We start from the raw sequence: 25,954 nt of genomic DNA, 5'->3' as shown, positions 1-25,954 counted from the left end.
CAATATTCTGCCACATTGACTAATGCATTTCCCTGTAAATAACCTTCTGATTTTTGTGGGACTTGATGCTGCCTAAGACACCATTCAGCATGAATAAAGGTGTCAAAATATGGCCTGGAGTTATTATCTGTATAACCTAAACCTTAGCAAAGCAATGAGATACCCAGATTAATGGCTAATGCCTGGGATGATATTCCTATCTTAACCCATGCTGTCTGAGCAAAGTGAATAATAACATGTGCATGGGATGTCATCAGGCTCTGAAATACAGTTGCAATAGTAGGAAACTTCAGAATAAATATCTGCCTCCATTCGTTTTTATTCCCCTTGTGGATTCAAGTCAGTTCCCTAAAATATTGTTTAATATGATTTTAGAGATTTAATAGCATCTATTGACCAAGAGAGGACAAAAGTCAGTTCTCTCCCCAGCTTTTTCTCTGTGGGATAAATTTGTTTTAGAGTGCTTTTTCTTTTTAGACTTATGTTAAGAAACTTCTTCTCAATTATCTTTGAAGGCATCAAACATCTTTTCCTAGTTAATGGGAGGTCTTTAATGATACTTAATAACAACATATTCTATATAGTTCTTTGGGATGCTTTGAATAAAAAAAGCATTATAACAATCTGGATTCTATTTTTATGCTGTCTCGTATAATTTTCCACACCAGCTGAATTACCAATAACAGCAAAATCTAGCTCACATATACACAACATGAAAAAATTTAATAATAAGCGATAATTGCATTATTATACAACTTTGAATGGTATACAGACATAAAATAAGCATGTATTTTACTGATTCCTTAAAGCAGCCCAGACTATTTCAGAACATCCTAATAGAAAAGGGAATGAAATTATTTCTCATTTCTTTGGTACTTCAAAGTCTTTCACCATTGTCTCTATGCTTGCATAATTATTTAATACATCACAAGCAAGTAACAAAAGGCTAAACAACCTAGTGCAAAATTTTGTATTCATAAATCAAACTTAAGGCCAAAATTCCCTCCTAAGTGAACAGATACGACAAGACTTCCAGCTAATAGTGAGATTCACAACACCCTAAACACCACAAGTGTTGCCTACAGAAATGTGTGTTTGAAATGTTGACTCAGTTTTAATCTATATAATCCATAGAGGAAATGTATTCCTGCATGCAGGCACAACGTGAATTTTTGAAGAGAATGACTGGGTTTTAGGACAGTAGAATAAGAATGTGGCTCATTATTGCTACGTTACAATTATGCCAAGATAAAATTACCTGAGAGTAGAAGAATTCTTGAGCTTTCTTGGTCAGAAGTAGTTTAGGCTCATAGCTTTGACCTTCCTGTGTGATGTCCTATGCAGACAGATGTTCATTAGTCTGAGGGAAGGGAACACTTCATTACCACCACACTGCAAAAATATCCAAGATTCAGAGGGCCAAACAGACAATAAAGGGGAAATTAAGACAACTGTAGTTCTAACTATTAATGAGGATGATTATCTGGTAGGAAAGTAATATAAGGTGATATTTAAGAAAGGACGTCTTCCATTTCCTAGGTGGGAGATGTGTTACTAAGGTCTCCAAAAATTAGAGACTGATATAATTTCCTCAGGTTACAATTTTGAAGTGCCCATCACTGCTGTAATTGCAAAGGCAATACACAGAATTTGTCCAGCAGAACAAACCTTTCAAAGCATAGAAAATGGTCTTAAGGTATGAAATTGTTGCCATTATCTCAGGCATGGTGGGTGTGCTACTGGGTTCATTCACAGAACTCAAACAGCTTAGAAGATAAAAGTTTGGGGATTTATGGCTAAGACTGTAGGTTGCAAGTATTCTTTTTAAATGGCACTTGAGGGTGTCCATCAGGGTACATGACCAAAGCCAAATGTATATGAAAAAAAATGTGAAGAACTCAAGAGAGAGGAAAAATTAATTCAACTTTGAAGAAATGCACATGTTGACACCTCTTTTTCTGCTGTAAGTTTATCACAGGAGTGTAGCTCATGCAGATAGACTGGGATGTTTCCTTTACACTGGGTTTAAAACCACGGAGAGTTGCACTCAAGAACTGAGAGGTTCTTCTTTAAATGTGCCAAAATATGCACAGCAAGGAAGGAAGCAAGGTGTGTTTTAATAGACATTTGGATTATACATATATATATATATATATATGTGTATATATATATGTATATATGCATATATATATATATATGTATATATGTATATATGTATATATGCATGTGTGTGTTTTGTGATCCTTTTGTATATGTGTGTATGTGACTGACACACAGTTAAAGCTGCCATAGGGTAAGTACAGTTATATATCTAGCAAAGAGATGTTTTGCAAGTAGAATTGCAAACCTTACAGATCATCATTACAATATATAAGCAACTCCAAAATTTGCTGAATTTTTTGATGTTGACAAAAACCAGTTGAAATCCCTCTTCAATTAAACAGCTCAGTAGGAATAAAAATGCTCTTACACTGCAGATTTCAGCTACATCTGATATGATCTGTAAAGCCTGAGGTGTATTGACAACTCAATGCCCTTAATTTGGTGGGAAAGTAACTCAAGGCAGTCTTCACAGATTTTTGCTGTAACACATTAGTCACAGAAAAAATATTTGGGATATCTGAGATCAATTTTGATGACTCCTCCAACTAGCTGGGATCACTGATTTGTTAGGGAATATTTCAAGCATTGGGCTCCTTCTTGTTTTGGATTTTGAGTTGTTGTTTGTTTGGGTTTTTTTTTTTTTAATTGACTGACTGTTTGACAAGACAGACTATTTCTTGCAACTGAGATACAGAATGAGCTTTTGACATGCAGAACATCATCGTGAAACTCTGAGGTCTTGTTTTAAAGTAATTATTTAGCTTTTCCTTGAATGACACTCTGTGAGGGATTATGGAGGAAAATCATTATAAGGTTGCACATCAGTCAGGATACTTTCTGCCCCTTCCCTTTGATTCAGACATACACTGCCAAACAAATCAAAGATTACACTTGGGAGCTGCATATTGCTGTGATGGATCTCTGGAGAGGAAGAGAGAAAAATGAAGTTGAAAAAAAAGGTGAAAAGAAATGTGAGGAATGAAAAAAAAGTTTCAGCAAGTGTTGGCTCTGCTGTCAGTCAAATGAAAGAGAAGGGACAACTTGATCTATTGCAAGATCATAGCCAAGGGTAAAAAAGTAGAAGTTCTCCCTGACAGCAACAAACACACACACACATTCATTCTAATTCACTCAGTTTTCTGGGTTTCATTGTTCTTTTATAGACAAGAGCTCTTTCCCTGTGCTGGTGATATGCCAATGCACCAGTATAGCCTCTTGAAGACAAAATGCACACATTCCATGACACCAAATTATGTCCTGATATTGGTAAAGCTGAGAAATGAGAAGTAAATAAGGATGTTTTTCATTAATTTCAGAGCTATTAAAGGATATAATCTCTTAATGCCTCAAAAGACTTGACTATTGAACTTTGACTATAAGCACCACTAATTAGAGGTCTGCAATGCTTGATATGTCTTCAGAAGAAAAAAATAAAAAAAATTCCACAAACCAGCTCATTAAAACTGTGATGCTGGCTCACTGCAAACAGCTGCCAGCATGGGCAATTTGGGAGTGCATGTGGAATGAGCTGGGAAAAGCTGCTGTAAACACAGTCAAAAGCAGGAAATTCATCAAAGTAAGCACGTTGATTTGTAAAAAAAAAAAGAGGATGAGCTTGTGAATCTTCCTTAGTTGGAAATGACAAAAGTAGGTAGGACACCTTCCTTCTGGAGTCACCTCTGGTAATCCCATGGCATTTTCCACTTGGGTACAGTTTTCTGTAGTGACAGGACAAGCAGTGCTCTCACAATTAGCTGACTTAATTGCATAAAAGTGTTTTTACCTGTGACTGTAAACAGCCTGCCTTGTACAGCTTCACCACTAAATGTTTTATGCTGGAGTGAAGGGGCTGAGGGCAATTTGTGGGACAAATTCATGTACAAATCATCACAGTAGAATGCAGACTGAAAACAATGTTTTCTTCAAGGTGTCTAAAGAACCTTTACAAGATCAAAAAAATGTCATTAAATTGCATTCCAAAACCAATGCAAAACTAAAACTGTTGCTAAAAAAAAAAATCTCTAAAACTTTGTTTTGCCCTAGTAGAGCTGTGATGTTACAGCATGCTCAGATTTATGGTGGAAGCATCTCAGTTTAATTTTTAACAGGCTTCCTTATGTAAATCTCTATCTAAGTGAGAGAACTCATTAAAAAGTGTAGCAGAGAAAACTGTGGAATTAATCTATGAACTTTTATTCATGACTATCTGGCCCTAGAAAATTATTTGACATTGCATATGGATGTCAAATACTTGCAGACTGAACTCTGCTGGCTACAACTCTTTCTCCCAGCTTGCAGCAATGACAGGCTTACACTTGAATTTAACTGGTTCATTACATTTGTTCATTACATCTAATATCCCTGAAAAGTGGTACATACTCAAAAATATATTTCCATTATAAAAATTTACCTGTGTTTTCCTTAACTTGGAGATTTCACTCTTTCAAGTGAGCTCTGTAGGATCCTTGCACGTGAATCTGCAGGATTTTGTCCCTGCAAAAGCCAGAAATTAGGAAAGGATAAACACATTGGTGGTCAAGAGACATTCTGCATTTCTTATGCTCCTGTTTCTCTTACTCCCTCAGGAAGCTCCCACCAGCTGCAGTCTCTGAGGAGCAGTGAGAACTCCTGCTGTCATACATCCTCTGAGATGATGCATGAAGTGAATTCTATCTTGAAACTGATCTTACTGTTGTTATTGTCACCATGGAGCTTGATGGGCACTTAAATTTAACCAGAATTTACTTTCTTGGACACAGAAAATGTATTTCTCCTTTTAAACTGAAAGTCAAAACCAATTTTAAAAGTTTCCCTTAAAAATATCAACTTGCAACCATTTCCCACCTGCTCCCTTTTTGTTACCTTGAAAACTGAAGATTCAAGAAGAATTGATGAACTTCGATAAATGTGCACTCTAGTCTGAAAAAAAAATTAGCTCTCCTTTTTCTTAGATCTAGTCTGTGTTCCTTGTCTCCTTAGAGGCATTGCACTGCATAGATTTGCTTTCTTTTGAATTTATAGTGATTTACAAAACTCAAATAAGGTTGGTAGGAGCCTTCTAGGAACTTGACTGGGATTTTCAAATGAGTTTGTGTTATTAAGTGGCTGGTGTTTTGTTTTTGTGTTTTTTAAAATAGATTGGGAGATACAATCTTAATATTTCTCCTGTGTCTAAAAACATAAAACTTTTAGATATATGTGGACTTAAAATTCTATTTATTCCAACTACGTTAGTAGTGTGGAATCTGACAAAATTTATTTTACATATTTATATACATGTTGTCCCATCTCTTAAAATAAATTTCACAGTGAATTATGAGTCTTTTCATTTTTAATCTAGTTTGCACAAAATAAAAAAGAACATTAGCTATTGATAAACAGAGATTCAAATCACATAAACACTTTCTCTTAAAAAGCAGACAATTGGGAGCATTTTATTTACCCAATAACCCTATATGGCCTCATCCCCAAAAGAAAACATTTTAAAAAAAATATCTGCATTGATTTTAATTCTATCAGATCAGCATAAAACAGTTCACTTTCAATAGATACTGACATTCCAATATTCCACAACATATTGATTCAAAATTGTTTTCTGAGCAGTTATAAAGAGAAAAGAAAATGCAACAGAGGCTTGCAATACAGCCTGCTGTATGGAACCAGGTAAATCACACTTTGCAAAATCATTTTCCCCTCTAATAGAGTCAAAAAATGGTTATTATTCTTTAGGGTTGCTGCACTTTAATTTATTCTTCAATTCCCAGCCGCCTAAGCAGTTTTTTTCAGACGTTGCACAGTCCATCATATGTTGCATCTATTTTCTGTTTGAGAGAAATTGTCTGGATTTCCATAACAAAATAATAACACTTTGTGCTATTGTGATAACAATACTGCAGCAATCTGAGGTATCCACCAGCTCTTCCATCTCTGCCTTTGTGCCCAATAAACTGAGATTTCAGCAGCACCATCCTAATCCAGTAAATTTGGGCTGAAGCACTGGTCAAGCAGCATTTTACATATTAGCAATGATATTCATATGATAATAATGCTTTTGTACATATGGACCTCTTTCCTTTTTTGCATCAATAATAATTTAGATCAGAAAGATGTGACTACTGTTCTTCTAGAATGTGGCTACTGCTCACCCAGCCTAGAGGAGCCTAAGCAAATTGTTCAGGTAGAAAGTCCAGGGTTTTTTTTTCCTATTGCAAGGACCCTGTACCATTACCCGGCAGCAAAGTATTTTACTGGGTTTGGTATTTCCTGAAAACTTGAGTTTTTGTTGGGAACTGTAATTCCTAAAATGGTCATCTCTATCTCCCTAGCCAGACCTCTCCTTTGCACTCTGTCTGCCAGACAGACGTTTTCCCCCTTTCACTTCTATTTATTTCTACTAAAACCTCCAGCCTCCAAAACTCCAGCACCTTCTAAGGAACATCAAGTCACTTGGCAGGCTAATTGCTTTTCTGCTTGAAGAAGTTATCAAGTAAGTACACTATTTTCTATAGTAATTACAGAATGACCCCAGGGCAGAGTGTGTACAACAGTAAACCTCAGTAAGAAGGCAGATCTTCGCTAGCGCAAGTGGATAAAACTCCCCTAGTGTCAATGGGGTTGCATCCATTTCTATGGGCAGATAATTTGGCTTGCATTAGTTGGCTGTTGGTGGATATTTCCCTTTTTAGGAGGTATTCCTATATGAACTCCACCTGTAATTGCAGGAAAGCAATTACACCTCTTTTACCTCCAAGGTTACAATGACCAATACTGTCTTAGAACCAACAGTAGCAAATGTAATTCAAATCATTCCCTCCTTTGCCAACACATGGATCAGGCTGCTCACTTTCATTTTAGAATATTTCAAAGTGCTGCTCGATAAAATCCCCAGATGGCAGAGCATTTAGCTTTCCTCCCTCTGTCAGTAACAAATGTATGCTCCTTTCATTGTCTCTATTAAAAAGCTCAGGTGCAATTACATCAGAGGAAATTTGGTTATCTTTTCCATATATTCAGCTAAAGATGAAACTTCTCTATGTCCATTGCTGTAGGACAAGGACTTAAGGACAAGGACTACATGGAATGGATCAGTCTGCTACTTGTTCAGACTTGACTGCTTGTACCAGTGAAGCAGTAGCTGTCATTGGTCATGTATACTGAAGAAATAAAAAAAAAAAGAAAAAAAAAGAAAAGGCTAGAGGAAAATGTTTTAAATGATTGGCCATGAGCTCACAGTAGGCAATGTATCTGAAGACAAAGTAGGAATGTATTTTTATCAAACAAGGTTTCAATTGTTTCACAGCTATTACCTGGCATGCATCATGCCTTGTTTAAAGGTGTTTGTTTAATCATCTAGTTCTTATCTTCACTGGTTTTTACCTTGCAGTTATTTTGTCTACAGGAAAAACAGTGATGTGTTTTATGAAGGCAGCCATTAACTCTGTCTATGCCCTGAGAGACAACAGCCACTGCAAACAGTAACTTAAATTCAGAGTTGTTAAGCTGATTATGGCAAGGGGCTTAATTCATAAACCCATATTCACAGCAAGGGATGAAAGCCACAAGGATTAAGGAGATTGCTTGTGGTCAGATGCCTCAGTAAGATGCCTTGGAATAAACACTGTGGGCAGTCAAACATAGAGTTAACCCTGAAATTGCAAAAAGTTTTCTTTGCTGGACTGGTCCTATTTTTAAAATTCTTCGAAAAAAAGCATCACCTGGCAAGATGAATGATGACAGGGTTGGATCTCAACACCTCAAAGTCATGATAATCAAATTAACCTTGTCATAACATTTAATCAAATTAGCTCACATATACCTGTCTAGTTTACCTTTAGAAAACTGGGGAGTGTTTGAAAGTCCCATGAGTGAAAACAGAGGAAAATCAGCTGTTTGAGCTCCACGACCTATAAACAACCAAATCAACTACTGGAAGAAATAGTGAGCAAGGTCCTTAAAGGGAATCTTTGTTGACTGAGATATGTGATGTGACAATACTACCAAATCTTTTTGCAAGCATTTTTACAAAGATATAACACTGCCAACAGGTCCCTCTATTCACCATCATAACTCTGACACATTCACATTTTGATGCTCTTATTTTTCTAAGTATTAAAGGTACAAAATAATTCCAAGGACGACCCATGGCAATATGTGATAGTTAAACCAAGAGGTAAAAAAATCTTGGCTTCTTGTATTAAAAGAAATATTGAAACTGCACTTCATGTTCAAAGCCATGTTCTTCCAAATTCTAGATTCAATAGTATAACTCCCACTGTTAAAATAAAAGTTAAAAATTTCCCATATATCGAAGAAAAGGAAATATTACTCCTGGGTGCTTGTCATTACATCTCAATATTAAAAAAAATTAAAAAAAAGCAATTGTTTCTAATTATCAAGAGTAATGATTCTAACCATTGCTTCTGAATACATTTGTTGTAGTAAGCTGTTGTTGTAGTCAGCTGCTGTTGTCTGCATTCCTGTTTCTCCATAAACAGGCCAAAAATAATCCTGTCAGATTAACTCGTTTATGTTCAAATGAGGTTTTTTCCTCCTCCACAGATCAGGTGATACTTTGGTGGTTTTATCTGTATCATGTGTGATCCAACACTTCAAGTACACTATGTCTTTGTTTATTTTATTTTTTAATTGGAATTTTTAAGTGACAATGAATTTTTATGCTGTGCTTGTTTTTTTAAAGGTTCTCATGTCATTTTATCTGCTCTAATGCAGTTTTGCTCAGGGAAAGCTGGCATTTATTTGGAAAGAATTGAGTCTCTGTCAGCTACCTGGAGGACAAGTACGAATCTGCCATCACCCTGACCAGACTTGTTTATTTGTTTACTTGTCTACACTGCAATTTCTGTCTGAAGGTCTAGATAGGTTTACAGTAAAAACACAACCCTGGTCACCAGGAGTGAAAGGATTTTCACAAGCACAAGTGAGCACCAAGAGCAAACATGGCCATGACTTGAGAAGAAAAAAAATAGAGGTGAGAAGAGAGACTTGGCAGGTTACCCAGAGAGTCAGACCCATATAGGAGGAAAATTCAGTCTGGTAGCCCTCAAGCTCTCCATGGGAATGATTGGTTTCTTCCCTTGAAAAGAAAAGTGCTTTTACCTCAGCATCCCACCTGCCTGGAGTTGTGAAGTTAAAATCTGGGGAATGATTTGGTTGTCAACACCAAAGATTACAGGAGAAAATGAAGCCCAAAAAGGTGCTCACCAGAAATCCTGATGAGCCATCTGGGGAGGTGTGCTTCCATCACTTTTTACATCTCCAAGACAGTGGTATTTAAAACATCTTGCTCAAGTTCATCCAGTCAGCATGCACATGCATTCATTGTTCCTTGTACTGAGATCCCCTCCTAATCCCCAGGTCCTTCACAGCCCTGACTATACTGCAATGACGAGATGTTCGGAAAAAAAACCAGCAGGGTACTCACCATTTTAATCTTTTTTTGCTAAATTAATTTAATGATAAATAATAACCATTTTCTCTAAGATATTAAAACATGACTAATAAAATATATCTCATGCTGAAGCCAGGAAAGATTTTCAACTTGCCAATAATATTCCAAGTTTTCAGGCATCCTAGGTAGCAGTATCCTCTGATATTTTTACTCCATACTGCATGTATCTGTTAGCAGTACCTGAATTCCTAAGCACAGGTTTGTTTTGTTTCCCCCAGGGTACTGAAGTTTCACTTCAGAACAGCAATAAGTCCTTTAATCTTAATAAACAAAATAATAATAAAAAAGAAGTCTAAATGGTTGCCTGCTATTTACATTAACCTCTGAAAAGGTCTTCTGAATTCTATAGTACTCAATACAATTTTTATCCTTTATCTGAAAAATTCAGATTGATACTAAAAGCTGCCTGTTTCCAAAACAGCACCACTCCTCATAAATTGTCCGTTTCCAACCACACAGTTGTTTTAAGAGAACTGAAATTGCAGGAACCTTGCCATTTACAAAACCCCCCCAAAACCATCAAAAACCCAAAAGATATTGAGACACTATGGTCACCAATACATATATATCATCCCATTATAAATCACTCTTTGTCTCACCGTCTACATTTAGACACAAAAGTTCCTAACAAAAATGCACTTGGGCATTAGCTGCTTTTAGGCTCCTGAGTTTGAAATGCGTCTGAAAGCAGATATTCCAGGAGGTGGATGCAAAATTCAATTCAGTGTAGTCTACCATTTTGGAACCTGTGAATAAAATGCTTTTGAAAATTTTATCCATGTTTTTTGTTTCCCTACTGGCCATAATTTTGTGTCCATGCTTTTTTTAATAGATTCTTCTTTCATACATTTCTTCCTCATCACATATATTTGATCCTTTTTTTTTTTAATATTCTTTTTAATATTGTTCCTGGTCTGTGTGGTCAGATTCAGTTTTCAGTATAGGCTTTAGAAAACGTTCCTTTGAATGCCAGAGACAAAATAATGTGGCATAAGCCACTTTTTATATATATATTTATATATAAATATGCATATAGTTATACATAAGTCTGTAAAGTGGAGCCCTAATACAAGCACATGAATTAATTAACACTACCTCACTATCTATTAGCCTAACTGCTTCTGAGAGATTGGACTCCTGACTTATCAAAACCTTGTAAAGAGTTTAATCTGTATTCTAGTGGTTTCCCTACACGTCTAGAAGCAATTTCAACTTTTCCCTCTTATATCAAGAAGGAAACTCGAGCCAGGAAGTGAAGAGTGTTCAGAGTAAAAGGCATTACATTCAACACCACTTTAAAAACATTACACATGCAGTGAAAATGAAGCTTGGAGAGAGAATGCATGCTTTGAGCAATTATAGGTGAGAGATTTTTTTTTTGAGATTGCACTTTATTTGTGATGTCTCATTAAACTGACAGTTTCTTAGAGACGGGAGAGCAATTTGAATTAACATGGTATGCATTACATATATATTGCCATTTGGATACTGTAATTCTCTTATGAAATAGAATTAAAACCATAGGTCTATTTGTGGGCATAGCCAAAAGTGTATTTCCAGGGAAATGACTATGTAGCAAAACCCCTTAAATTAATGAGACATCGAGTGCAGGTGTCTGCAGGACTGCACGTGTTGCCAGAAATAGGAAATATTTTGGCACAGTAGTAGTTAATTAAATATTTCCTCAGACTTCCAAGTGTCTAATGTGAAATTTCAACTATCCAAGTGAAATTTCAGTAATTAACTTGTTTGTTTGTTTTACGAATGAAAGTAGCTTCTGTGGCCAGCATGAAACTGAAGTATTTAGACACATCTTCCAAAACATAATTAACTCCTTCTTAATTTCCTTGTCTGAAATATACAAACTTCAGAAAAAATGTCATACATCATGTTAATTTCTTATCTAATATATGTTTATGCCCTCATTTTTTAATTTTTTTATTCATTCTAAGCTTTTCCTTTCTGCAATAAAATTTTGTGCAGTGCAATAAATTCCTGAGAAAAAGAGGAAGCATCATTGTTACTTTAACTGCAAAGTTAAATGATTTCATAGGGCATATGTCTCTCAGGATTCAAATTACACGGTTTTTAATTAGAGAAAAACCCAATAGTAGTGTATATTATAGGCTAGAGGAAGAAGTTTATATTTTAACAGGATGGATTCACTGAACCTGTTGGAATCAGGATGAAATAAGCTTTTTTTTTATTAAAGCTCTTTTTTAAAGTAACTTTGACTTCCCAAAAAAAAAGTTTGGGAAAAGGCCCAGAGGTTCACAAAATGATGACGATGCTTAAAAAACCCTACGTGTAAGTGGTCTTTTAGTCTCAAAAATTCAAGGCCTAAGCTGAGATGAATGCACATTTATGACGAAGATCAGCTGTATTATCTTTACATCCCTGCACTCCCTGACATGGAAACACTTTTAATGTCTCCAGAAAAGTCTAATATCCTTTTTAGGGGGAAAGGTTAATTGGTGTTTTTTCCTTTGTCAGTCATGCTGGTTTTGCCAATGCTCTTTTTCACTGGAGAGATTCCTCAGTAAAGCATTGTAAGTCACTGCTGAGTGGGCCCTGCACACTAGGAATTCCCTGAAATTGTATGGGATGTTTTGGAGCAGATCTATCCCCTTTTAAAAACTTTTACCTGTCTAGACACAAGCAAACTAAGTATTTTCACTGTTTTTTCTCTGTCTCCTCTGTTCTTTTCCATTCTTACATCTCATTTTCAGTGCTACAACTCCACTTTCTGCACTTCCTTCTTTCTTTATTCCCACTTCCTTTCCCCCCACTTTCTTTATTACTCCCTCTTCCCATTTATTCAAAACCAAGGCAGATGCTATGAAACCCCCCAGGAGCACATTTCTCACTCTCCCTGAGAGCTCCGGTGGATATTTCTACCAATGCCTTAATTTCTGTGCCAGACATCCCCCATGCCAGCAGTCCCACTGAGTTTAGTGCATGCACACACTCAAGTCAAGTCACTGGAAAAGGTTTTGAAGCATTTTCTGGATGAGAACCTGCAACCAGACTGAGCACTTTTGTGGAAATACTCAGAATGTGTTCCAGTCACTGCTTAAATATCAGGAGAGCCCCTTTAAAAGAAGGGCTGAAGTGATACACAGACCTGTCCCAGGATCTCTCTCCTTACTAAGGGAAATGGCAGGAATTGCTGAGCTCTGAACTATGCTGGATCATACTAGAGTGAAAGCCATAACGGCTCAAACACTCTTGGACAAAATTTGTGAAGAATAATTCAGGATGTGGAATGCTTATTTATTAAAATTATTTAAAACGTATCAAAAATTATAGAAGTATCTGGTATTTCTCTTTCTGTGCACTTCTGACACACAGCATTATAGCAGAAAAGTGAAAAAGAAAGGGATATGTTTTGCCCTTGAGAGCAATAATATGATTACAAGAAGACAGTTTCAGATCTGTTGAATATTTCAAACCATACATTTTAATGTGTGTTTCATTAACTTTGGGGTGGGAATGAAAAGAAGGCTCCTTCATGTTTTTTTTTCATACTGTTCCACTTCATTATTAAGCAATGATGCCAAGCTGTTCACCAGGATTGCTGCTAGCAGGCTTGAACAGCTTCTGCCAAGTGTGATTAATGCAGATCAAACAGAGTTTATTCAGTGGAGGAGATTGGCAGATAACATTTATCATCTCTTAAGAAAGTTGGGATTTCCAGACTGACGTCGGGCTGGTGATAAACTTAGAGGCTGAAGGATGTTTGACCAACTAGTTTGCATATCCTTTAGAAGAAAGTTGAATTCCACTTTGATTAGATTTGAAACCTGAAGAGAACCTCATTTACATGCAAAGCCTCTTGCACTGGTTAACTTTGTTGTTAAAAGGACAAGGAGATGGAGACTCTTATCAGTGACTGTACCTTTTTTCAGAAATATAAAGACTATGTGTCACTCACTAATACAGAGTAGCCTGGTGCTGCCCAAATCAGCATCCTCAGGCTGTGTGTAGGGTGGGGGAGTAAGGCAGCCTGGATTTAATTCCTGGCGTTACCTTGGTGGTACCATTTTTTTACTCTTTCTGTCTGCTTAACAGCATATAAACTTTTCAGAAGCCCAATTTCAGAGGAAGTCTGAAATACAAAACAGCAACTTGCTGTCTTAGGTGAACATCTTTTTAAATAATGAGAAGATTTTAATGAGAAAGCTGAAAGTTGTTTAGTCTTTACCTTTCCCAAAAGCCATTATCCCTAGTTTGGTTTCCTGGCTGCTGAGCAACACAAAAGCTGTGTTGAGAAACTCACTGAGTTTCCAAGATCTATTGCTTGGCCTTGAACCTCTAACACAGACTCCTGCACAAAAATCTTCTTAGAAAAACAGTTTTCTATTTCTTCCACCTTCCTCACCCAAGCACAGCCCTAATAGCAGTCAGCATAATAAAAAGTCTCCAGCACATGAAAGCAAATTCCTAAGTGCAGTCAGCTAATCTCTGAGACACCCTGTGTTGTCTCACCTGTTTGGAAGCAGTAGAAAGCTCATTAGTACCAGATGAATCACATCCTCAGGCTCAGCCAGCTCATCCAGGGGAGGTTATTGCCCAAATAAAATTATCTTGGGCACGAAGACCTTTGCTTCCCTCCCATTTTGAATTACACTGACATAACCTATTCTGCCTCTGCAAATATTTCCCTGCAATGACAAAAGTCGCTTCTTGATATCACTGTGACCTCGGCCCTCTGTTTCTCACCACCAATTTCCATAGACCTTTTCTTTTGAAAGTGTTGCAGTTCCCAAGGCTCCAAATTAGAAAGATTACTTGGTTTGTCTATTTACAGAAAAGATAGTTCATAAAACCAAGAATAATTGTTTATAACAAGCAGTTTCTTTTGTATATAGGAAAAGTAAACAGAGAGAAGCCCATTTTTAAAAATCTTACTCTATAGTTACCTTTTAGCTATGGCAGGTAGTATTTTTGGCATGGTGGTTTCCTCAATATGGCTGAGGCCATGGCTCAGATTTTGCAGTCCTTAAGAAAAACTTCTTAAAGGTGCCCTTTTATTTATTTTTTTTATTTTCTGAAGCATTCTGAACATCTTAGTATGTTTTAGAAAACTCTGCTATTGCTAACTCACTTTCATATTGATAACACAAGTTTGGAAATACGCTCTCTCAGAGACCCTGTGCTAGACATAATTACTTTTTTTGCAGCCTCACCCTCAGCACTGTCTTTGGCAAAGAGTCATGGCTTTATCTGAGACCAAACAGCAATTTTAAAAGAAAATAACAACAAAACCCAACAGCCCAACACACACAAGCTAACGCTGGAGCTTATGTCATGGCTCATCTGGCAGATGTTCTGAAGCGAGTGCCTCTGACTCTCAGAACTCTGCTTTCTGTTCTGTTTGCAAATGATTGTTTCTGCTTTCAGTGGTGGTTCCATGCCAGATCCCTGAGGGCAATGGCAATATGTTCCACTTAATTTCAGCTTTCACTAGACCAATATATTTTTAAAGTAATAGTAATTTAGAGTTATGACCAGAGTAATAAGGCTATGCCCAATCTGTCCTTGGGGTTGTTTGTGGACAGCTTAGTCTTGCGCTTTGTGCTGGAGAACATTGGCTCTGAGGCCTCTTTAACATCTTCCTCCGTGCCAAACTGGAGGATTTTCAAGCCATGTCCTTTGCCTGCCCTGCACAGCAGCAGCTTCAGGTTGCTGGCTCAGGCAGCACAGAAGTTACACGAGTTGCTGTGCAAAGTTCATCATGCTGCTTTACTCCTTCGGATACTCTCCAGAGGCAGGAGCTGTGACTCTGCTCTGCTCCAGGAGCTTGGGATACAGCAATGCCAGCCCTGCCCCAGCAAGAAACATCTACTTCTGCCTCTCCTTCCAAGGTCCTTTCACAGCTTCCCAATTAAAACTGGCTCTCTTTAGCTCTGCAATGCCACTCTGAGAATTGCTGCATCTCATCTCTCCTCTGGCAAGCGCCCAAAGCTCCACCTAACCCCTGTATCGCTGTCAGCTGCAGTAAAGCAGCTCAAGGATCTTCTGTTTACATCTCAAGACACAACTGGAACCAAGCCAGCTCGAGGCTTTCCAGCACTACAGGCAAAGTCACTTTTGTCACCTGAAGAGTGAGGGGCACAAGCCACACGGAGCAGCTCCTGTTCTTGGTGAGGACAGCTCAGGAGGTGTTTTGTCCCTGTCGTCTCCAGAGGTTAGAGCATCACTGCCCTGCAGTCACCATCCCACCCTGCCCACCACACCCCTGCCAGCAGCACCCTCCTCAGAGGCAGCTGAGACCATGGTGGACCAGAATTTGCACTTTCCCTGTTCACACCCACCCTAGGAAAAGGCCTGTTTCCCATGAAAACAGCCATGGCAAGGAAAGAGCTCCTTGCTTTCAGCACTAAACTCAGCCAGGAATGGCTGCAGCCCCTGCTAATGATAAACCTGCGCTGTAACACAATTTGAACATTCATAATCTCCTGTATCAGCTTCTCATACCATTAATGCCACCAGTGCTGTGACCTTTTAGCAAGATATCAGGTACTAGCAGCAGGCTCAGGATTGCAAACTTTAATTAAAAACTGTATTTTAAAATAAAACTCAGTTTAGATGCACTGATAAGTGATTTTCGCTATGTGAAATTTCAGAGTGCTTTACTGAGGAAAAAAAAAATCATTGCAAGCTTCCTATTAATTTCTGGCTAGCTGGGTTTCAAGGACAATTTTATTAAAAATGAGCAGAGCCTTCTGTAATAAAACCTTTGCAGTTGTTATGACCACCTGTGCTACCTCCCACCTCGATCCACCATGTGACATAGCACAGCTAATTTTCCCACATCCTAGCAAGGAAATTGAGCTGTTACGATTTCAGATGATGGGGCTCACATACACATATTTTAGACTTCATTATTTTTCTGTATGACAAGTCTGAAGCTGGCAGAGGTTGTCTAAACAGCTTTAAGATCTCTTTTTCTATGCAGCATGGTATAAAAGTTCAGATAAAATCATTAAATTTCTGAATGGGTGTGAAAGCAAGAAATGAGGAAAATAAAACTGGGTTTTTCTTTGAAGTGCAGAGCACTGAGTGTACAGGAAAGGTCTCAAAGGAGACAATCTTAATGGATTACTGTTAATAAACATTACAGTTTATTAAACAGTTTATAAAACAAACAACAGGATGGCACTCATCTGAACTGAAACAAACAGGGAAATTATGGCTCTTGAGGCTTACTCACCACAGATATATTGCTTCCTGCTCTCTCCTCAGCCCTAGGTCTAAGTTTTATGAAAACACTAATTGTTCCCCACTGTCACTCTTAACCACCGATGACTCAGTGAAAAAGAAAAACAAACAAACAACAAAAAAACACACAGCAGCTTGATTGGGTCCCCACGGAGCAGCCTTTTTTGGTTGTGCCCATCTCCTTTTAATTTCAGGGGGCAAAACCTCCTGGTCTCAGCCACAAAGGAAGGGCAGAATTCATTTTGGGCCGAGAGTTGGCAAGCTGGAAAATGGAAGGTAGGGGAGGAGATTATAATTAATGCATATGGGTAGTTTACATGCTGTCTCCTCTCCGTGGTGAGAATGTAGCAAGCTGTCTAATTGGAGCCTGGTTTTTGGCTCCACTTAAATTCCTCAGAAAGCATTGCACTCCACAGGCTGCATAGTTAGATTTTGTAGGTTTTGGCCACAGCAGAAGCCTAATAAAAAATACTGGGAGGAAGAGGGCAAGCTATTTCAGGAATAACATTCTGGAGCAACGCAAAGAGGTCACAACTGGTGAGAATCTGCATGAAATTGCATTAGGCACAGATGAAGCGTCTGATCGTCTTTCTGCCCAAATTCATAAATATATTAGCACACACAACCATCACAGTCACATCTTGTTTTCATATCCAGCAACTACCCTCTTCACTGGTCTCTGGCAATTCTGATAAATTGCTACTGCCCTTCAAAAGGATTTTTGATTTCGATTCCAAGTCCTGCCCTGGCTGTTGTTAGTATATATCTGTTTAAAAAGGTGCAGTGACACTCTGGAAAGAGAGTGCATGAAGCTCTTTCTTGCATTTGCACAGAGCCTTTGTGAGACCTGAAAGTGAAAGCTTTATTACCTAAACATTTTCAGTTCAATAGGTTATTAAGCTTTTTTTTTTAATAACGTCCTTAAAAAATTAATTCCCATACTACAAAAATTAATATTAAACAGGAACAATGCCTGCTAGTTTAGCCAAATAAAATGAATGTCTGTCCAGTAAATTATGCAGCAAATTACATGCTGTGTGGATCAGATTTTAGAGGTGCAAGTCTGGAAGCCCCAAAAATCTCACATGTGACTTTCAGGAGAATGAATTTATTGAGTTAGGACAACACAGACACCTGGAGGGAAATGAAAACACTAATTTGGAATGTTGACATGGGTTGTGTCACCATGGGCACCAGCCCAGCCCCATGACTCTGTGCCTGGGTGCTCCCATGGCCGGTAGCCAGTGAATAAGTAAAATATAGATTAAATGAAATCTGAATATTTTAGTAAAATGCAGTTAGATATGTATTTCAACCTCAAACGGGTGCTTGAGCTAAGTGATGTGAGTTACCACTTTTGAGTGAAGCTAGAAAGTGCAACTACTAATGAGGTTTAAGGAAAGACAATTTAAAGAAAATAGTGCACACAGAAGGGCAAAGCTACAGCTTCTAACACTTATCTGGAAGCCTGTGTGCTCAGAAACTGTTTACTGAAGTCACACCACTTATTAACTGCATCCCATTCCTCCTAAAAGACAAAATTCACCTATAAATTATTTGGAAAGGCCAGCCTCTCTACATTAATTTACTGAGGCTTTCATCCTTCCGCACACTAGTGTATTTTTAATACTGCTCAAAAGATATCAAGTACCTTCTTTCCAACCTATTCACCAGCTCTAAATGGGATTTGACGTTACGAGGTCAGCTTTGCTTTGCCTCTTAGATGACTTACAAATTTGCAGAGACATAGGTTCACTGTTCTCACATGGATCAATGTTCAACACACCACCGGTTTCGATGGCAAACATTTAACTTTCAGCCATTGAGCAGAAGAGGAAATTCAGGTTGTAACAAATTACCTGGCATCTAAACAATGTTAAAGTTGTCCATTAGGAGTGCCTGTAGACAGTGCAACAGCACATTAGTTTTAAATTGCAAAGTTCAGTCAGTGGAGTGATAGAGTTCAGATCTGAAACGTTTTACTGAGCCAGTGAAAGGCTTGAACAGTGAAATGTATTTAAAGTGAACAAGAGTAGAATGGAAATACTTTTCAGTGGTCAGAAGAAGATTGCAATCCCCCCTGTCCTCCCTACCCTCACAAAAGTAAACAAAATTACTTAAAAACACTGTCAAGTATAATGGTAGTTATGGGTGTTTTTTCTATAAAATTGCCATATAAAACTGATTTCTTTGTGTTTTAAACTGTGTGGACTTCCTGAACAAAACACATGTTTTTACCAATATATTAAACTATGTTTTTCCTACCTTCTACAGCTCTTTTCTGCTATACAGTCATGTCACCTATATGTCTCTTCACATCAGCTTCCAAGTTAGGAATGTTTTCCACCTTGAATAGAACTGGAAACCTAAATAAGGCAAAGGAAAAAAAAAGAGATATATAAAAAAGAAAGAATATATAAAAAAGAAAGATAGTGGTACTGTTTGGGACAGTGGCATAGAAATGAGATATTTTAACACTTTGTACTTTAAAAATGATTCATTGAAAACTATTTTGGACTATTTGGCAAACTCCATTTACTAACTGCTTTTTACTACATTATGGATGAAAAAGCACAAAAAGCATATTGCTCATGAAAGGTTGGTGTGAAAAAAGTTAAAGATGCTGTGAGGAGAAGCTTTCATTCCAGTTGGGATGTATGTCTGAGTGAACTACCTGGAAATGCAGCCACAGGCATGATGCAAAGAACTCTCAAACCTCTCCATCAGACCATTTATGAGTGTTTGGTTGGTTCTTGGTGTTTCCCTCCTCAGCCTGACTCCCTGCTTTGAGCTTCTCTATACTTTCTTGGCTCTCAACAGAAATGTTCTGTATTTATCTCCACTTTTAACCTGAATTGCAGTTCCTTGAATAATCACATTCTTCTGCTCTACCAGGGATCTTAAAAGCAAGCAGACCTGAGTGGAGAAGAATCTGAGGGGTTTTAAAACATAAGTGACACTGTGAAAATGGAACTCATCTAGCCTGCAGAGAGAGTGAGAGTAAATTACACTTTTCTGGTTCTTAATGCTCGAGTTGAGAGCATGTGCCTTGAAAAAAGGATGGCTAAACATAGGAAGCCTGTCTTTGGAGGATACCTGAGAGGTACAAAGGAGAAGAGAGACTGGTGGAGAAAGCCACAAATAAATGTAAGGAAAAAGAAATGAAGGAATGAACCTCAAGGAACTGGAAGGAGAGGGGCAGCAGGAAGGGAAAATAGATTTAAAAATCCTATGCAATTATTTACTTTATACATTTTATTTGGTCAGGCCATCTAAGCTTTCTTTAAATTATTCCACTTTGATCACAGGGATAGCTACAAATTCACCAATTTACCTAGGAAATATTTGGCATAATACAGCTCATTATAGTGTTTTTTTGATAATAACTACCAGAGACGTTGGTGGTAAATGTATGAGACAACCTCTATGCATTTTCAATACTCAAGAAAACTGCATAATTTAAAAGATATTTCATTCACCCATGAGTGGATGGATAAAAAATATCAGGCAGAAAATTCTGTGAGCTTGGAAGACCAGGGAGTTCCCCCTACATGGCCACTGTTATTTGCTGAGACTCTTCTCAAGAGTGAAGGAAGATATTGTTGTTTGGAACTCAGTGAAGAAATTTACTGGGCTTCACAAGTCTAAAAACCAAAGGAAATTAATATCACTAATACAATCTCTCAATTTATAGACCTCATGACCAATTTCTGCAATTGTTGTGGCAGTCAATGCATTAATACTGAGGAGAGATTATCACTTAAGATATCCAGCACAAATTTTTATCTTTCCAGAAATCAATTGAACGAAACTGCATAAGAAAATGAAAATTCTCAGAAAAAAGAGCCAAATGAGCAAACTCCAAGCCTGTAATGAAAACCCAAAACACTAAAGCTGAGCACTGTATAACACCTTTCAAAATGAGTCAAAGTAAATCCAAAAATGTCAAAAAATGCAGCTATTAGTCGCTGCACTTGCTTGATATATTATCTTGGAGCATGAAACACTTCACAATGGATGGCCATAAAAATATATACCTACAGGATGAATTCTGGCTCCTCTCTGTTGTTTGTGTGGGAATTACTGTGACAGACAGTTCTGCTCTTTTCTTGTAACTACTGAGGCAGCCAGTGCTGTTGAATTAGTGCTCTTATTTTTATGAAAATAAAAAATATTGTTTCACCTCTTTTTTCAGGACTGAGGACACAATTTCAAATTTAGTGTCTGTTAGTGCTGACCTTCAACTGACAGAGTTAGAAGAAAAGGAAAATATACACCCTGAAATCACAAAACTTCTTTGCTATACATGAAGTCATTATTATTTTTACTTCATTTTTGACATTAAAAGAAGATTAAGACATTCTTATAAAGATTATTCTGTGCAATTAGAACAAAACCCATCTAACCTGAATGAGGCATTTCAAAGACTTTAGAATTATTAGTACAATAATACCTAGAGTAAAACATAATCATGCCATGGACCAAATCAATGATCTCTCTATATTTTCTAAATATCAAGTATTTTGAATAAAGGTGAATTTTTTTTTCCTCTCTTGAAGCATGGAGCCAGAGAGCCTTCATAGAAATTTACGCTACTATAAGCAGAAAACAGCAATATGACATCTAAATGGAGAACTGCCTGTATCTTTTTATACTTGTTTCTACATCAATATCTCTCTGCTTATTCATCCTGTGGCAATGAAAACCAAGGTCAGTTTAGCACTATGATAAAAAAGCTCCCAAACCTGTATAAATTTGTATTAAATTTTATCTTGTAATTCTACTTTACTGTGTGTGACTTTTGTTTATTCCCCAATAAATCTGTTTTTTTCTGCAGCTGTTTTTTAACAGGTAACATGAAAACTACACAGCATTTGAGGTGACTAGCCAGCATTCATTGAGAGCATTAAACACTTTTTTCTCTGTTACCAGTTCTGTTTTTCTTTCCATACTGCCTAAGCCTTCCTATGATTGAGCTGTTGAGAAGAACATTGAGGTCTTTTGCTTCAGTGACTGCAGGGGAACAAGAAAGCCTAAAAGATTCTTGACAGTATTAGGATGTTCAGCCTGGAACAGAACAACTTGGCAAGACCTGTAGGACAACTGTTTCATATTTGCCAAGGTCAGGTCTTCAGTACCCTAATTGTCAGTGTCTTATTGTTACCAACTTTAAGTTATACTTCTGCTTTCACATACTAGATAATGACACCATTTTCTCAAGAAATAGTCCAGCAAAGAATGGGAAAACACCTAGTCTCACTACTTCTAATTTTATTTTCACCATCTCTCCCTGCCCTGCAAATAGAATTACCATCAGTTCTGTGCAGAGGGTGGGAGCAATGAGGTTCTGGACTGTGTTTTCACAGGTGATATCAGTGATGAAGGTGAGTGATGCTAACAGATGTGTCAGAATGGTTTTTTTCCTATGCTGTTTTCCAGCATACCTCACAAAGGTTGCATAAATTAGAGTTGTTTGACAGTGTGTTGTGTTGGGACTGGGTAGTTGACAGCCTGGGTACTGGATCAGCTTTCACCTCCAGTTGTAAAATTCTAAGTTCAGTCTACTGGAAAATGTTGCCCTAGCAGTTGAGAAATCACAGTTGATATAGGATTAAAAAAAAACCCCAACAACAACAGCAAAACCAAACAGTTCTACTATACATGAAAAAAATGGGGGGAAAAAGGCATCAGTAGTCAAAATCTATCAACACCCAACAGGTGGGTTGAAGAAATAGCATATTTTCAATAATACCTGGAGGGAATCTTATTTTTGCAAAGGCAGTGATGTCTCACCTGAACACCCATCCCATTTCAAAAGTGTTGCCAGCTTGGCTCAAAAGAAATAAGTGTTAAACTCATCTCTGGTGACCTTGGCATTTGCATTTCAAAAAGAAAAGTTATCTCATATAAGAAACCCATTTTCTTCCATCTCTTTACTTTACTTTCCCAATGGAAACATTACAACAAAACCCACTTTGACAAAATTTTCCACAGATATTTCAGCAAAATATCAAACACCAGAATATTTTGGTGCAAAGTGGCAAAGCACCAGTTTGCAAAAGCCAAGGCACAAGCAACTTACTGAATAACATTAGCAAAACCCAAATTTCTCTGTGACCCCAGGAAAAATGCCTCTACTTGAGTTTCTTTGTGAGATTTCCTATTTAAGCCAGTTGTTAATAGATTTCATGAGAGTTGGAGTGGGTTTTGTGCAGTGCTAACTTTTACACATAACATGAGGCCATATGTCAACTGCTATGACAGCCCAGTGGGAAATACAACTTTTAAGAAACCCTCTCTATAATACATGCATTTCCCACAGATTTAGAGTCAACTGACTAAAATAAAGCACCGGGGAATGCAATTTACTGCAGAGGTCTTTAGAGGTCAAAACTGACAACATTATTAATTGTATTACCAAAGAACCCAAGTGCACAAGTAACATAAATGACACTAAGCACTAAGTAACGGAGAAGGAGGTGCACACCCAATAACCATTCATCATGCATCATCTTGAGAGGACAGGTGATGCTTCCAGAAAAGCTGCCAGGCTGTCACCTGTGTTTATAACACTCTTGGTTTCCTCACATATGCACTTTAGCATGGTGCATTATAGTTTTGCTGTTCAGCTTTAGAGAAATTCATCTGCTCCACAGTGGTGCTGTCTCATCTGAGCTGAAGCCATATGGTGTTTCCTCACAGATAATGCGTTGTACTGTCAGCAAGATAACCGTATGCAGAGTGGTGATGCACATCCATTCTGTGAAGTCTCTTAAAACTTACTTGGATATCAATTTAAACCCACCGGGTTAAAACATCTGTGAGAAATTACAATTGTAATCGATTGTCTTGGCTAACGTGCTGCTGTCATGAAATCCTATTGCTCCTCTCCAGTGGAGTAATGCTTCCCAAAGAGAAGCAGAAGGCTGTAATGAATGACGTGACAAAACTATCAATGTTAAAAAACCGAAGCCAGCAAATAATGGTTTTCACATTCCTCAAGTAGAAATGCAGTAAGTTAAACCTGGGTGATGCCAATATACTGAGAGAATATGTACAAAAGGAATATTTGACACGGATATCTAATATTTAAACAGCATGCATTTTTGTCCTTCTGAAAAATGTCTATGTTCAGAGGTACAGAACAATTTTATTTGTACCCAATGTTAATGCAATCAAAAATGTCAGGAAAATGTATAGTCTGCCTCTCACTCTTTAAACCAGGACCTATACCTCAGTGTGAAATCAGCTGCAGTTTTAAATTCAATTCATAGAATAATGCATCTCCAAGCCTGAAATTTTTTCAGCTTCTGAATAAGTGTTTGAATAAATAACTCCTTAAACTGATTAGGTAGCTTGTCTAAGAAACACAAATGCAGGCATTTTTATGTCAACTACCATTCATGTTCGTATACCTATACATTTGCTGGCCTTGAGATGTAATATTGTAAAAATAATTTCTAAAAACATTTAGATTAAATGTCCTGTTTTGACCTGTAATAAAAGAAACATTTTTCCATAATGTCTCACATACTAGCCTAGGTATCATATCTTTCCTTTTCTCTGAAGGAGATGCCTAAGGAATGTGAAATGGCACTGGAAAATGGTCTCACTAACTCCTTATTTTGTCAAATCCTTGGCTGCACAAGACTAACAGCTCTTTATAAAGCATCTGTCTTAGAAAAACTCCTCAAGCCCAAAGGCTCAGCACACAAACTTTTTAAGGGAAAAGCGATAAAGGTTCATTAACATTGATAAGCTGCATTTTGGTCCAGAAGCAAGTCGCAGAACTCATTAGCAGGTAGAATTATAAAGATAATGGATGAAGACTCCTACAGCTTGGTCATATGTAAGCCTGAAGTATTTAAGTTCATTTTGCTTTATTACAGTTTTTATGGTAGATTGCAGTCGTGGTCTGCAGTTTTCCTCTCAAAGCTGTTTCTCTGCAGAGAAGCTAAAGGGAGGCACAAAGAGACAGAGGATTTATTTTAGCTCTCTAAGTTTGAAGCAGGACTGACCACTCTGTGACTCAAACACCACAAGGGGTGTTGTGCATGCTCAGCTGTGACAGAGCTCATGTCTCAAAGAGAGAAGGAATTATAAACCAGTGTGGCACTCCGAGGAAACAAACCTGTAAAGCAGCAAGATTCAAGTAGAAAAATGAAACTAAAAATTTCCAAGTTACAGTCAGGAAGAGACTCAGTGATGAAAGGTTTTGCATGTGGTCACAGCAGCAGAAATCCTTAACAGATGCCTGCAGGCCTGGCACTGCAAGGTTCACCTCATCTGTGACTGATGATGCTGCAGAAAATTATAAAAGGCAAAAAGCCCTTGGAGAATGTAGCCAGGAAGGTCTCACCTTCCTAAGTATACGAAACAAATCCAAAAGTTACTTCAGATTTTGTTATAAGTGGCTATATTGTGATCATGAACAGAAAGACCAAAACATCCCAAAATTAAAAAAAAAAAAGGAAAAAAAAAAAGGATGATATCACAGCAAAGAGAAAAATTAATTCAGTATGTGAAAATCATGTCTTATTTACAGACTATTTTTCAGCCTGTTTGTCTTGTAAGACTACACTCACAAAGAGGTTTAAGCATTTCATAGAACCCACAATGAAATTATTCCACAGCATCTTGGCAAAAGTGTTATGTGATCATCCCTCATGCCAGAAAGAGCAACAACCTACACCATAAAACATTAATTTGAGGTTCATTCATTCTGTACACACAAACAGACATTTCTCTCTCTCTCTCTCTGTACTTTTACACACATATATTTGGATGTAGATATATAATGCATAAGATACATACACATAAAGACATACCTCTACCTATAATGCCTAAGAAAATAAAATGCAGTATATGATGATGATGATGACATAAATAACGTGCATTGCAGTGACAAAGAAAAAGCACATAACAATTGTTGGGACTGTACTTTCACATAATATAATGACAAAAAGGATTTCACGAGGTGCCCAATGATTTATCAACCCAAATTACTTTTCAAACAACTGTATATAAATATTTTTCCTTCCCAAGTTATGAAATTTGTAAATCTATTGTTACTGTACAGCTGAGTGGTTTTGCTTGCTGTATGCATGGAAACTTTACTACAATTGAAAAACTGGCTTTGCTTGTTTTCTTCTACCATCA

The 25,954-nt window shown here is 37.4% G+C and overlaps 1 long non-coding RNA gene across 2 annotated transcripts in view; it reads right to left on the bottom strand.

Moving 5' to 3' along the window:
* Window positions 1-25,954, bottom strand: part of LOC146445520 (uncharacterized) — a 164,752-nt gene that overhangs the window by 20,786 nt on the left and 118,012 nt on the right. Inside the window, exons 3-5 of one of the 2 annotated variants that reach the window (XR_014855226.1) lie at window positions 19,061-19,161; window positions 4,514-4,596; window positions 1,259-1,392 (exon numbers count right to left, since the gene is read on the bottom strand). This is a non-coding gene — a long non-coding RNA (uncharacterized LOC146445520). The remainder of the gene's footprint in view (window positions 1-1,258; window positions 1,393-4,513; window positions 4,597-19,060; window positions 19,162-25,954) is intronic. The other variant, XR_014855227.1, reaches the window with a different exon arrangement.

Source organism: Lichenostomus cassidix, chromosome 1 (assembly GCF_008360975.1).
Source record: "Lichenostomus cassidix isolate B80296 chromosome 1, HeHo_3.0, whole genome shotgun sequence".
Lineage (NCBI taxonomy): Eukaryota > Metazoa > Chordata > Aves > Passeriformes > Meliphagidae > Lichenostomus > Lichenostomus cassidix.
The sequence above is the reverse complement of the archived record's forward strand: the minus strand, read 5'-3'. Positions and strand labels throughout refer to the sequence as shown.